At 41.8% G+C, this 14,432-nt stretch overlaps 1 protein-coding gene across 1 annotated transcript in view; it reads right to left on the reverse strand.

The window, feature by feature from the left end:
• Positions 1-14,432, reverse strand: part of SHB (SH2 domain containing adaptor protein B) — a 476,823-nt gene that overhangs the window by 56,335 nt on the left and 406,056 nt on the right. The window lies entirely within an intron of this gene.

The raw sequence follows: 14,432 nt of genomic DNA on the forward strand, positions 1-14,432 counted from the left end.
CTGACACTTCTTTGCCGAACTCCTGTGACGAAAGGCAAAGAATAACTGGGGGATGGGGGAAGTGGGGGGGACATTTAAGCTGTTGGCTGGGGTGTCTTCGTCTCCTCCTGGTGGCCAGGTTCTGTATTTCCCAAAAGTAATGAATGCAGCTGTGGACTCTTCCCTTTTAAGAAGAAAATATATATTTCAGCTGTTCTATTTTAAACAAACTGCAGGTTATTATCAAAACCATTATTATGCTTTTATACAAAATCCCAATTATACAACCAATATTGCAAATGGCAAAGATAGTGTTACTAAAAGCACACTGGCCTTTTTCAATCCAATATTCATTTAAATATGACTGAATTTGTTTTAACTATACAGCTCACACAAATCCACACCGGTCTCTCAGGTAGATCTATTTGGAATAATCAAACTTATAGAGCTCCAAGCTTTACAAACCATTGTTACGATAAAGCATACCTTAAATAATTTAAATATAATAATGTGCTGACTTCAAGCTTGAGTATAAAAGAGAATTTGTGCTCTCAAGTCAGCACAGGCAGGCGGAAATTAGGTTTTATGGAAATGGAACAAATCTCCCAATTTGATTATTTTTCTCAGTAGTATAAATCAACAAATTTCAGCCATGCACTTTTCACCTCTAATATAATCATGTTTGTGTCATTTTTGCATAGGTAGACATTGTGTACTTCAAAAAAAAAAGAAAGAAAAAAACATGATACAAATGAAGAACTCATTATTCCTTACATATCTGCAAACAGCCAATGAAATGCCCTAATTTGTTAGTTTATGTACTTTTTGTATTAATGTTACTTCCAAACTGTGTTTAAAAGGGACATGAAACACAATTTTCCTTTCATAATTCAGATAGAGACGACAATTTAAAACGTTTTCAATTTTCTTCTATCAAATTTGCGTTGTTCATATTTGTTACGGTTACCCTTAGTCTCGCTGAGAGATGGACCGCTTAGTAGCCTGGATCCCTATTGCTAAAGAGGGGAGAAGCTGCTTTCCATAGTATTCTATATGAGTCTCGCAAATATAGAATAATCTCCCTTAGCTGCAGTACAGCTAGGATACCCTTCTGCCCACAAAAACGAGTCAACGCTGCGATTGAGGGTCAAACAAGAACTCAGGACTGGGATGCCCAGCCTGCTTTTTATTAAGGTTACATGCACACAGGGCACTCCCAGGGGGAGAGGGGGGGAAGCACAAAATCCCCCATCACACATTTAGATAGAGAGCACTGTCCTTTGACAGGCCACAATAGGATTACAGTACTTAAGATAACAAGTTTACAAGTTCATCTTATCAATTAGCAGTCTGGCTCCGGAGGTGATTAGACAATGGGATTGGTTATCTCTAAACTTAGAGCTGAAGCCAGCAAATGTGTATTTAGGCAATAGTTTCTAAAAGCTGAAAAAAGTTAACTCTTTATGAAATGATACTTGTTACGGTTTTCTTGGAGCCCTTCTTAGGCGCTGGCTTGCTGGTTCAGGCATTGCTGCTGGGAAATAAGCTCTTCACAACAAAATAACTAATGCTTCTGTAACAGTGCTCCCTTTCTGTGGAACACTCTGGCAGACACGGTCTGACCCCTTTTCGGGGCAGACTAAGGCTGTCCAGACCGCTGGTTATGCGGGGCTGAGGTCGGTTTGTCTGGACAACCCGTCGGCGTTGCCATTCTGTTTCCCAGGTCTGTAAGTAATGGTGAAATTGAAGGGTTGCAACGATAAGCTCCAACGTAATAGCCTGCCGTTATCTCCAGAGACCCGGTTCAGCCACACCAACGGGTTATGGTCGGTGACCAGAGTGAACTCCTGCCCATATAAATAGGGAGTCAATTTCTTTAATGCCCACACCAAAGCCAAACACTCCTTTTCGACCGCTGCATAGCTGACTTCGCGGGGCAGGAGCTTCCGGCTGATGTAGGCAACTGGATGCTCCCCTCCATCTTCGCCTACTTGGCTGAGGACGGCTCCCAGCCCAAACATGGAAGCATCTGTATGGACGATAAAACGTTTGTTAAGGGCTGGGGCCGCCAAGACAGGAGCGTTAATTAGAGCATTTTTGAGAGCCTGGAAAGCCGTTTCACAGTGGGGAGACCACAGGACCTGTCGAGGTAAGTTCTTCTTGGTCAAGTCAGTCAGGGGTTTGGCAAGTGTGCTGTAGTCTGGTACGAACCGTCTATAGTACCCTGCCGTGCCCAGGAAGGCTAGGACCTGAGTCTTAGTGATGGGGGTGGGCCAATTGGCGACAGCTTCTATCTTGGCCGGCTCTGGTCGCTGCTTTCCACACCCCACCCGGTGACCCAGGTACTGTACCTCGGCCATCCCAAAGTGACATTTTTCTGGCTTCAGAGTCAGGCCAGCAGCCCGGATCTGATCCAGAACCATTCCTACATGAGCTAAGTGGTCCTCCCAGGACTCACTGTGGATCGCTATGTCGTCCAGGTAGGCGCAAGCAAAACTCTGGAAGCCATCCAGGAGCCTATCCACCAAGCGCTGGAATGTAGCTGGGGCATTCTTCATCCCAAACGGCATTACCCTAAACTGATATAAGCCGAATGGGGTGACGAATGCCGACTTGGGGATAGCCTCCGGGGCCAGGGGAATCTGCCAGTAACCTTTGCAGAGGTCAATAGTGGTCAGGTAATTTCCCCTGGCTATACGATCGAGTAGCTCGTCTACCCTGGGCATAGGGTAAGCGTCCGTCACGGTTTTTTCATTGAGCCTCCGATAGTCTATGCAGAACCGGGTGGTCCCATCTTTCTTGGGCACCAAGACAACTGGGGAGGCCCAGGGACTATCGGAGGGCTCAATTACCCTGAGCTGGAGCATCTCATCGATCTCCTTCTTCATTCCTGTCCTAACTGCTTCGGGGATTCGGTACGGAGCCTGGCGCAAGGGAGCTTGTCCCGGAGTATCTACCTGGTGGGTGGTTAAAGTAGTGTACCCTGGCTTCGGGGAGAAGGTGAGGTGTTTGGACTGGAGGAGTTGGCTGAGCTGCTCCCTTTCAGTGGGGCTAAGTCGGTCTCCTATCTGAACCTGAGCCACTATTCCGGTGGGGAGACTCTTTTCTAATAGGTCTGGAATGGGTAGACTGTCTGGGTCTTCCTGAGGGGAACAACATACGGCCGTCACGTTCTCTGGTCGCTCAAAATATTCCTTGAGCATGTTTACATGGAATGTCTTTCTAAGATTGTTGTCATGGCAGCTAGCTATCACATAAGTGGTGTCTCCCCTTTTCTCTACGATCTGGTAGGGACCCTGCCAGGACGCCTGCAATTTGTCTGTCTTCACTGGCTTAAGTACTAGCACCTTTTGTCCTATGGTGAAGATTCTCTTTCGGGCCCCACGATCGTACCATACTTTCTGTCTTCTCTGGGCCAACTGGAGATTAGCCCGCACGGATTTGGCTAATTGCTCCATTCGGTCCCTGAGTTCCAGCACGTATGGCACAATGGGGACACCGTCAGCCTCCATCTCTCCCTCCCAGTGCTCCCGGATCAGGTTGAGGGGTCCCCGTACCTTTCTTCCGTAGAGCAACTCGAAGGGAGAGAACCCTGTCGTTTCCTGGGGCACCTCCCGATAAGCAAATAGGAGGTGCGGCAGGAAGCGTTCCCAGTCTCGGTATTCCTGAGTGAACGTCTTGAGCATTTGCTTGAGGGTCCCATTGAACCTCTCACACAGCCCGTTCGTCTGGGGGTGGTATGGGGAGCTCAGGAGGGACTTAATTTTGCAAACCTGCCAGAGTTGTTGGGTCAATTCAGCTGTAAATTGGGTGCCTCGGTCGGATAGGATTTCTTTTGGAAATCCTACCCGGGAGAACACCTGTACTAGTGCATTCGCTACCGTATCCGCTTGTATGTTGGATAGGGCGACAGCCTCTGGGTACCTGGTAGCGTAGTCCACTACGGTAAGAATGTAGCGCTTACCGGAGGGACTAGGGGTAGCCAGTGGTCCCACTAGGTCAATAGCAACCCGGCTGAAGGGTTCCTCTACAATGGGCATATTTACTAGATGGGCTTTAGGGTGATCGCCTCGCCTTCCTACTCGTTGACACACATCGCAGGTGTTACAGTAAGTTCTAACGTCAGCGTGCACCCCTGGCCAAAAGAACGTGTGAGTAATGCGGTGTAGGGTACGGGTTACGGCTAGGTGGCCTGCTAAGGGGATGTCGTGGCCTATTTTGAGGATTTCTTGACGGTATTTGTGGGGCACTACCAGCTGTCGCCTACGCTGTCCCCTTTTCTCTGTCCAGCGGTATAGTTTCCCTTTTTCCCATAAGAATGTTTCGTTATCTGCCCCGCCCCCTCCGGTCTCTGCTCGTTCCCGGTACTTTTGTAAGGTCGGGTCAGTCTTAGACTCTGCCTCGAAAGCATCTGGGGTGTCCCAGGGTATGGGGCCTAACCTGTCAGGCAAGGTCGGGGTAGGTCTTACCTGTGTCTCCCGCACTGGTGAGAGCTCTCGCTCCGTCCGGGCTTGGGCCCGTGTAGTCACTGGGTCCGCCTCGTTGTTGCATACTGGAGCATAGGCAGAAGTCATGGGGCCCAAATCGTTGCCCAGTAGTACTTCGGCAGGTAAATTATCCATTAGGCCCACGTTCACAGCCCCCTTTCCCGCTCCCCAATCAAGATGCACTTTAGCTGTTGGAATTTTGTACACATCCCCCCCCGCCACTCTAACGGCCACAGTCTGTCCGGATCGCTTGTGCTCTGGCACCAAATGACTCTGTACCAGCGTGATAGTAGCCCCTGTGTCTCGCAATCCCTCGGTAGATCGCCCCTCGAGCCATACCCTCTGCCGATGGTGCTGGCGGTTATCTGAGGCAGCATATACAGGGTCTGCCTCGTGAAGCGGCCCCACATATCCCTCCATAGGGGCCTCTTGGTTAACACAGAGGGCCCGGGCCGGACGATAGGACCCAGAGGGGTAATTGTAATTCCTGGGTGTCTGGTGCGTATTAAGGGGGCAGCTAGCCATGAAATGCCCTGGTTGCTTGCATCGGTGGCAAGTCGGTCTGGGACGCTCAGAGCTGTTATTGGGTGGTCCTGAGTGTCGGACGGGCCCTGTGGGCACTGGGGCTCGAAATTCAGCACGAGGGGGTGCACGGTAAACCTCTCTGGGTTCGACCCGTGCTGGAGCTCGGTAGTTCATGGGTTCGTGAAGACGGGAGTCATAATGTTCATCGGCCAATTTGGCTGCTTCTTCTAAGGTAGAAGGCCGCCTGTCTAGCAGCCATTCCTTCCCTTGCTGTTCCATGCCATTATAAAAATGTTCTAAGAGAAACAATTGTAAAATTTCCTCACCAGTCACCGCTTTACTTCCGCTCAGCCAGTGATTTGCCGCTCTCCGCATTCGGTGCGCCCATTCCATATGGGTATCGTTAGGCTTCTTTTTCATGCCCCGAAACTGTCGGCGATATGTGTCCGGAGTTACAGCGTACCGTGGCAACAGTGTCTCCTTAACTAGCTCATACTGTGTCACTTCCTCAGCACCCAGAGTACGAAAGGCTTCCAGGGCTCGCCCGGATAGTTTCCCAGACAATATCGTGGGCCACTCTCTGTTGGGAATCTGGTGCAGGGCACATTGCCTTTCGAAGTCCGACAAATATTCATCAATCCCTGTCTCGCTCTCTAGGAAGGGTCGAAATGCCGCATAGGGTATCTTGGGCCTCCCAGCATTTTCGACAGGGATGATTACCTGCGGGGCTTCAGCATTGCGGTGTGCATTCGCTAGGTTGAGTTCGTGGGCTCGAGTCTCTCGTATATCCTCATCCGCCTCCGCCATCAACTGCTGTACCAATTCCATGGAGGGGTTCGGCCCGTATAATGAGAGCCTTTCCCGAACAATCCTGGTTTTTTCGTCACTAATCGTGGTCGGTGTTTCCGCCATTGTGAAGCTCTGATCCAGTTCGGTCAATTCTGTGATCAGCTCTCTCCTCGGCCGGTTGCTGGCGTACCCCCCTCTGCTTTCAAGTAAATCCTTTAGGGTTGTACGCTTCAATTTTTCGTAAGCGCTCTCCATCCGTTCTGTACCTCTCCTAGGAAATCCAGGAAAATCCCGCCGCTGCCGCCAAATGTTACGGTTACCCTTAGTCTCGCTGAGAGATGGACCGCTTAGTAGCCTGGATCCCTATTGCTAAAGAGGGGAGAAGCTGCTTTCCATAGTATTCTATATGAGTCTCGCAAATATAGAATAATCTCCCTTAGCTGCAGTACAGCTAGGATACCCTTCTGCCCACAAAAACGAGTCAACGCTGCGATTGAGGGTCAAACAAGAACTCAGGACTGGGATGCCCAGCCTGCTTTTTATTAAGGTTACATGCACACAGGGCACTCCCAGGGGGAGAGGGGGGGAAGCACAAAATCCCCCATCACACATTTAGATAGAGAGCACTGTCCTTTGACAGGCCACAATAGGATTACAGTACTTAAGATAACAAGTTTACAAGTTCATCTTATCAATTAGCAGTCTGGCTCCGGAGGTGATTAGACAATGGGATTGGTTATCTCTAAACTTAGAGCTGAAGCCAGCAAATGTGTATTTAGGCAATAGTTTCTAAAAGCTGAAAAAAGTTAACTCTTTATGAAATGATACTTGTTACGGTTTTCTTGGAGCCCTTCTTAGGCGCTGGCTTGCTGGTTCAGGCATTGCTGCTGGGAAATAAGCTCTTCACAACAAAATAACTAATGCTTCTGTAACAATATTATTCTTTGTTGAATAGATATCTAGATAGGTAGCGTGCATATGTTTAGAGCACTACATGACAGGAAATAATGCAGCCATCTAGTGGTCTTGCTAATGTATAACATTGTTGCAAAACCGCTGCAGACATGTGCAGTCTCCTAAACTTACCTTCCTGCTTTCCACCAAAGAAAATCTGATAATAGAAGTACATTGGAAAGTGGTTTAAAATGGTATGTTCTATCTGAATAATGAAAGAACATTTTTTGGGTTTTATGTCTCTTTAAAGGGACAGTAAATGTAGAAAATAATGTTAAATAATTCTGCAGACAGCTTTACCCAGCGTGGTAGTTTGTAATTAAAGGCGAAATTGTGCTTTAGAACCTGCAATATGTTGAGGTTTTGAGTGGGTCTACGGTACAAACATTTTCCAATGGATTAGAGGAGCAACATGTGGGCAGGACCTCAAATGATACATCATTAATTAGTGGACCAGAACAGAAGAAGATAAACACCCAGACAACATTATCAATTAACGGTTGAATTTAGGGGCTAACATTACTCATAACAACTTGGTGCAGACATTGCTATAACAAGCTGGATAGGATACCAAAAAGTGCCCAGAAGTCAGAGTATTTGTGCCATACCAACATATTATACAACTTGTAACAAATCATAGGACCCAGAAATGGCATCTAGATTATGAATTGCTCACATTATAGTACATGCAAATCTGACTCCTGTGTTAGATATAAATTTGTCACTGCTAGAGATTCCACAACTTTAAAGAATGTAGTGCTTCTTGTACTCCCACTCAAACGTGAATAGTGGGGATTGCAGAGTCCCCTACACCAGACCTCAGGGCACACCAACAGGCCACATTTTTATTATACGTGAACTAGAGCATAAGTAAAATAATCAGCTGATGGGTGAGAGCAGGTTAGTAACCATGGTTACTGATTAGCTGATTATTTTGCCTGTGCTCTAGTTCAGCTATAATGAAAGTCTGGCAACAATTTCCACATCAAGATATCTTTCTAGATAGTGTGCAAACATTGAAGACCATTGTCCTTCCTACCTTATTTTTTCAATGTTGATGTAAAAAAACATGTTTCTAACTCAAATTACTGGGCAAGGGAAATCACTGGATACTAATTATTATTTGTACACATTTTCTTTATAAAGCTTATAGGGAGATGGAAGTAAAAAAAAACTTTAATTTATAATAAAATAATTAAATAAATTCTGGTTTCTGTTGCTATGATTAAAGTCTACTCCAGAATTGTTATTTTTTAAAAAGGTTGAAAATCCTTTTATAATCAATTCCCCAGTTTTGCATAGCAAACACATTTATATTAATACACTTTTACCTCTGTGATTACCTTGTATCTAACCGTCTGCAGACTGCCCCCTTATCTCAGTTCTTTTGCCACACTTGCATTTTTGCCAATCAGTGCTGACTCGAAGGTAACTCCACAGGAGTGAGCACAATGGTATCTAATATGGCACACATGGACTAGCATTGTCTAGCTGTGAACAACTGTCAAAATGCACTGAGATGAGCTTTCAAGGGCTTAGAAATTAGCACATGAGCCTACCTAGGTTTAGCTTTTCATATTTGATGATAAAAGTAAATTGGAAAGTTGTTTTAAATCGGATGCCCTGTCAGAATCATGAAAAGTGTAATTTTGACTAGACTGTCCCTTTAAGACGTGGCTCCTTTCCATGAGAGCATACTGGGGTATCCTCAGAAGTGTTCATTATATTATGTATAGCCTTGTTACAAACTATGATGCAAACATAGCCGCGATATAGTGCTCCATATGCACACATGCTTATTAAGTAGGGCTGCAACAACTAATCGGTAAGATTGATTATAAAAATAGTTGTCAACGAATCTCATTATCAATTAGGTTGCCTGCGATTAGTTGTTCAGTTGCACAGCACCAGCCGCTTCACTCTGATTAACTCCTGCACATGGTATTGTGCAAAAAATGCTATTTACATATACCAACAGAAAGACGTGTACACTATCTGAATAATACAATTTTAAATCTGACTTCCATGAACATTTCTACCCAGTCTAATAGCACATCAAAAAAAGGTAATGCCGTTTTCTGTAATTTTGTAATGTAATGCCCATCTCTACTTGTGAGGCCAACCATAATATCCTTTAACATATCCTCTAGTATGCACATGAATATCCAGGAGCCCTCATAACAAGAAATTATTTTTGCTTGTAGCCTGTACACATGCTTCAATTGCAGCTAATTATGAATAATATGATTTATAGTCATGACTTTAATTACAACCTTCATGTGAAGCTAAAAAAGCACCTAGAATAATTGTGTACAGCTACAGTTTTGTTATACTTAAAGTGATGGTAAAGTTTGCTTAATCTCAATCAAGTATAGCATCCTTTGTGTAAAATCAATATAAGTTTCATTCATCATTTGTTATATATTTTTGTAGAAATAAAGTTATCACCTTTATAAAGTGATTTCAAGACATCCACAAATTCAACCCGTATATATATATATATTTTTTTACCTTTCAATCACGTTTTTATCTAATCCAATTGAAATTTCGGCCGTTAGGCGACCGTCACTCCACGTCATCCGCCCCTTTAATAATCTGCGCATGCGCTATTAAAATTTTCTTTTGATTGAAAACCGTGCGCGCTCCCGTTGCCTCTTACTTGCAGATGGGAATCCATTAGTTGCAGATAGGAAACCTAAGCGGCTTTGGAGATTAGCGCATGCGCACATGAAAGCTGAATTGGCAATTATCGCTTGTGCAGTGTAAGGCAGCATAGGGAATGCGCTTTTGAGAGATGTAGAGAGCGAGTGGGACCGCTCTATGCGTCACAAAACAGAGAACACAGAAATAGGGACTGGGAGGAGTCAGCACATAAACGGTAGGGATTTAAAAGTGTATATTGTTTTAAAACTATTGCTGTAATGTAGAAAAAAATGTAGCGATTACATTATGGTAATATTTAGAAATGCATTGATGTCTTCAGTAAGTCTAAACTTTACCTTCACTTTAATGTAAGGGAACTTAATAGATGCTATGTTAAAGGGACATGAACCCAAACGTTTTCTTTCAGGATTCAGATAGAACATATCATTTTAAACAAATTTCCCATTTACTTCTATTATCAATTTTTTTTTGTTTTCTTATAATTCTTTGTTGAAAAGCAAGGATGTAAGCTCGGGAGTGTGTATGTGTCTGCAGCACTATATGGCAACAATGTTATACATTAGCAAGAGGCCTAGATGGCAGCACTATTTCCTGTCATGTAGTGCTTCAGGCATGCACATGCTACCTATCTATGTAGCTCTTCAACAAAGAATAACATGAGAACAAAGCAAAATTGATTATATAAATGAATTGGAAACTTTTTAAAAATAGTTTTCTCAACTGAATAAAAAAATGGGTTTCATGTCCCTTTAAAGGGACATAATACTCTTATGCTAAATCACTTGAAACTGATGCAGTATAGCTGTAAAAAGCTGACAGTAAAATATCACCTGAGCATCTCTATGTAAAAAAGGAAGATATTTTACCTCACAATTTCCTCAGCTCAGCAGAGTAAGTTCTGTGTAAAAAGTTATATTTCAGCTGTTGCCCAGCTGCAGGTAAAAAAATAAAAGAAATGAACAGCAGCCAATCAGCATCAGCAGTGCTGAGGTCATGAACTCTTTTACTGTGATCTCATGAGATATGACTTAACTCTCATGAGATTTCATAGTAAACGTCCTTAAACTGAATAGGGAAATAAGATGAGTGTGCACGTAAGCTCACTCCCTTAGCTGTCCTGGGACAGACATACTGATTTGCTGCTTAGAAGTCCTTTACAATGGGAAGTGGCTACTGAGGAATTTTTGAGGTAAAATATCTTTCTTTTTTACATAGAGATGTTCAGGTGATATTTTCTAGTCAGCTTTTTACAGCGATGCTGCATCACTTTCAAGTGTTTCAACATTTGGGTATCATGGCCCTTTAAGTATTCTGTTGAATAGGATTGAGAAATTATCTGCACACTGGTCTCTTACTGAAATGATTTAATATTAATTTTAGTCAGACAATTACAACTGCAGAGTTAAATGGACATTGTACTTAACATTTCTGTCCTGTATATGAAACTGCAGCATTTAATTTTTTTTTGCGTGAAAACAAGCTAAGCAGGAGCTGTTTATAGTTAAAAGTAGTATTGCTCTACAGGTTTTGTTTCAAAGCTGTTGCGGAAACACCCTTTCAATTGGGCTTGTGGTTTCAACAGGCAAAATCAGTTATTTCAAATGACAAAATAAAGTTAAATGAGCTGCTTGTAAACAATTTAAGCCCTTCTGCCAATTGAACGTAGGTACCTTGCTCAATGTACAATGTTGATGTGATACCTACATACAACACTGTGGTGCAGGATGCGGTCCCGCTATCTGATTTGACAGTGGGAGTCGCAACCGAGAGGTAGAAGGCATCTACTTTCATATGGTAAATACCATATAAAGCTAGATCGCCAACACAGACAGTGTCACTGTCTGTATTGGTGCGGTTGTACCATGGGTGGTGAGGGAGGGAAGGAGGGAAGCAAGTGGGTGGCCCATCACTGGAGGGGGGATTGAGGGGCAGGTCCCTACACTACAGAAAAGGAGCTGTAAGGGGAGAGGGAGGGATAGGTACCTACACTATGAAAAAAACTGGCTAGGAGGGAGAGGTGCATCCCTCTCCCTCCTAGCCAGGAGAGAGAAGGCACTGGCAGACTTTCTGCCAGTACCCAAGATGATGGAGACCAGTGGGGGTGGGGAGGGAAGATATCTGTTTGGAAGGGAATAGAAAGGGAAGTGGTAGGTGTCAAGTGGGAAGGTAATCCCTGCAATTTATTTTTTTGTGGTTAAATGGGGCTAGATAATTACTTTAGGTTGTCTACTTTCAAAAGATAGTTATCCCATCATTTTAGACATAGCTGCAGATAAAGACCTTAAAATTTATCAAAAATAATAAATATATATTCTTGCTTGGTCTTCACTGAATAAGAAGATGCCAATGAGCATTTTTTTTTCTACAGTTGATAAGGTTTTTGCGGAATGTGATAATCTTTTTTTTTTTATTTTTTTTTGTTCTATTTTTTTTATATAATTTTACAATATTTTCTTAATTCTGTGAAAAAATAGCTAGTTAAAAAAAATCTGCAAAAAAATAAAAATAAAATGATATATATATATATATATATATATATATATACACATACACGCACACATATAGTTTTTAAAGGTAAATAAAAGTCTCTCTTTCTGTGATAGCAAAAATGCTCCGGTACACTACAGCAGGTAAAAATGGATCATTGGGACAAAAATAACAGGCAGAACATTTACATTTAACAGAATAATTAAATAATATAATATTGGGTAATAGAATTTAATGTGATTTTCACAAATAACCATAATCCAAAATATATCCGGGAACAATCATTAGGAAATAGTAATTTAACTATAAATATATTAATGACTACAAATAAAACTGTTGAGCTAAGATCAATGATATCTGATGCTGCATTTACAAGTTAATCAGGAGCAATAGAACTATAAATCCATAAGGATAGTGCTTTGTGTACATCTGTATCTGTTTGTACAAGCAAGTTGCATTATGTAAACAATTTTGTTCTACTGTGATTCAGGTATGTTTTGTGTGTGGCGCCTGAGGGGTTATGATATCTGTCTAGAGCCCAGTTACAACAAGGCTAGTTAGAACATATGATTTAAAATGTAACTCACTCTGTTTTACAATCTGAACAGTCGACCCCCAAGGGCACTAATGAAAGAGACCGGAGTGAAAAGGTTTAGCTGTGTGTGCTGAAATTTGCCGCAATGACAAATAGTTCTAAATGAAGCAAACTTTACCCAAGGAGTTAAGAGGGGGAAAAAACAGCAAATTGTACAGTAGTGATAAAAACACATTATCTTCACAAATTAAAGGTTCGCTAAACAATTACATGTTTATATATATATCGTCCATTTCTTCTGTTTTAACTAGTAGACATTAAAGGGATACTAAAATCTAAATACATTTAATGCACTTCTTTCTCATCATGGGTGCTGCCATTTTGGAACCTAGGTTACACTGCAGGTTTCTGAAGCAGAGTTGCTGCACACGTGCAATAAGGTCAGCACTGGTATGCAGTGAAAGCTAGATTTCAACATGGCAGCACCCATGACTAGAGGTAGGTGGGGAATAACCTCAATACTAGGCTTATAAAATGAAAGCCTGTTCAGTCTTGAACATGGATAGGCAAATGTGGTGAAATTGCAATTTAATTGGTAGAACCAATTGGACAATCTAATGTTGATAAGAACAAAAATCCATTAAAATTCAGTAATCAAATGTTATTTCCGGTTTTCAGATGTTTCTTTAGTTTTTCGGATGTTCATAATTATATTGAAAACCCCATTTGAAAGTTCGAATGTAACATTTCATTTAACAAATACTATTCAGAAATTCAGTAGTTCAGTACTGTTCAGTTCAGTAGTGTGGTAGGGAATTTTGTAAATTGATACATACTAGATACATATAACAATTCAAATTTTTCTACTTCGAATATTGCATTATTTGAATATTACATTTAACAAGAGCATTAGAAATACTATTACACATATCGATTCAATTCAAATGTTTCTAATTTGAATATTGCATAATTTGAATCAAATTATGCAATATTCAAAATAGAAAATTTTTCATTGAATATTACACTTAAAGAGCATTAGAAATTATATTACATTAAACAAATGTTAGAATGTTGTACAAACATTTGAAATTCAAAACAAACAAAAGAATGTGTTAAAATTTGTTTCATTTTTTTGAATGTTGCAAAACATTTGCTCATCCCTAATGGATATTCAAGCAGTCTGTAAATAAGCGAGTTATCATCATATGTGCTTGAGCTTGGTAATTATAAATGCACGGGATGGTATAGAAATGCCAATGACACTCTCTCATTTTTACACTAGGCACGACTTTGTGTTCATATCTTCCTACATACAGTGTTGCAGGGCCTGCTCAGTACCTAAGTATGCTTGTACACTTGGCATGCATGCTCTGAGGGACGAATGAGATGGTTTAAAAATAACAGCATACTATTTAAGGACCAGTCAACACTGTAGATTTGCATAATCAACAAATGCAAGATAACAAGACAATGCAATAGCACTTAGTCTGAACTTCAAATGAGTAGTAGATTTTTGTTCTGACAATTTTAAAAGTTATGTCTTTTTCCACTCCCCCTGTACCATGTGACAGCCATCAGCCAATCACAAATGCATACACGTACCATGTGACAGCAATCAGCCATTCACAAATGCATACACACTTATTCTTGCACATGCTCAGTAGGAGCTGGTGACTCAAAAAGTTTAAATATAAAAAGACAGTGCACATTTTGTTAATGGAAGTAAATTGGATAGTTGTTTAAAATTACATGCTCTATCTGAATAATGAAAGTTTAATTTTGATTGAGTGTCCCTTTAGTTACAGGTTAGGCGCTCTTTACTTCTCAAATAAAATACAAAGAAAAAAATACACAACACTGTTTGACTAGCTATACTACACCAATGTGAGACAAAAAGAGAAAGATAAGTATTACACTTGCAGAAAATGCTGGAAATAATAAAAAGTGGGTTTTACGGAGAAGCAAAATGTGCTTAGTTCCCAGCACGGCTATGGCAGTGCAGTCTTTGAGCA

This window comes from Bombina bombina, chromosome 2, assembly GCF_027579735.1.
Source record: "Bombina bombina isolate aBomBom1 chromosome 2, aBomBom1.pri, whole genome shotgun sequence".
Lineage (NCBI taxonomy): Eukaryota > Metazoa > Chordata > Amphibia > Anura > Bombinatoridae > Bombina > Bombina bombina.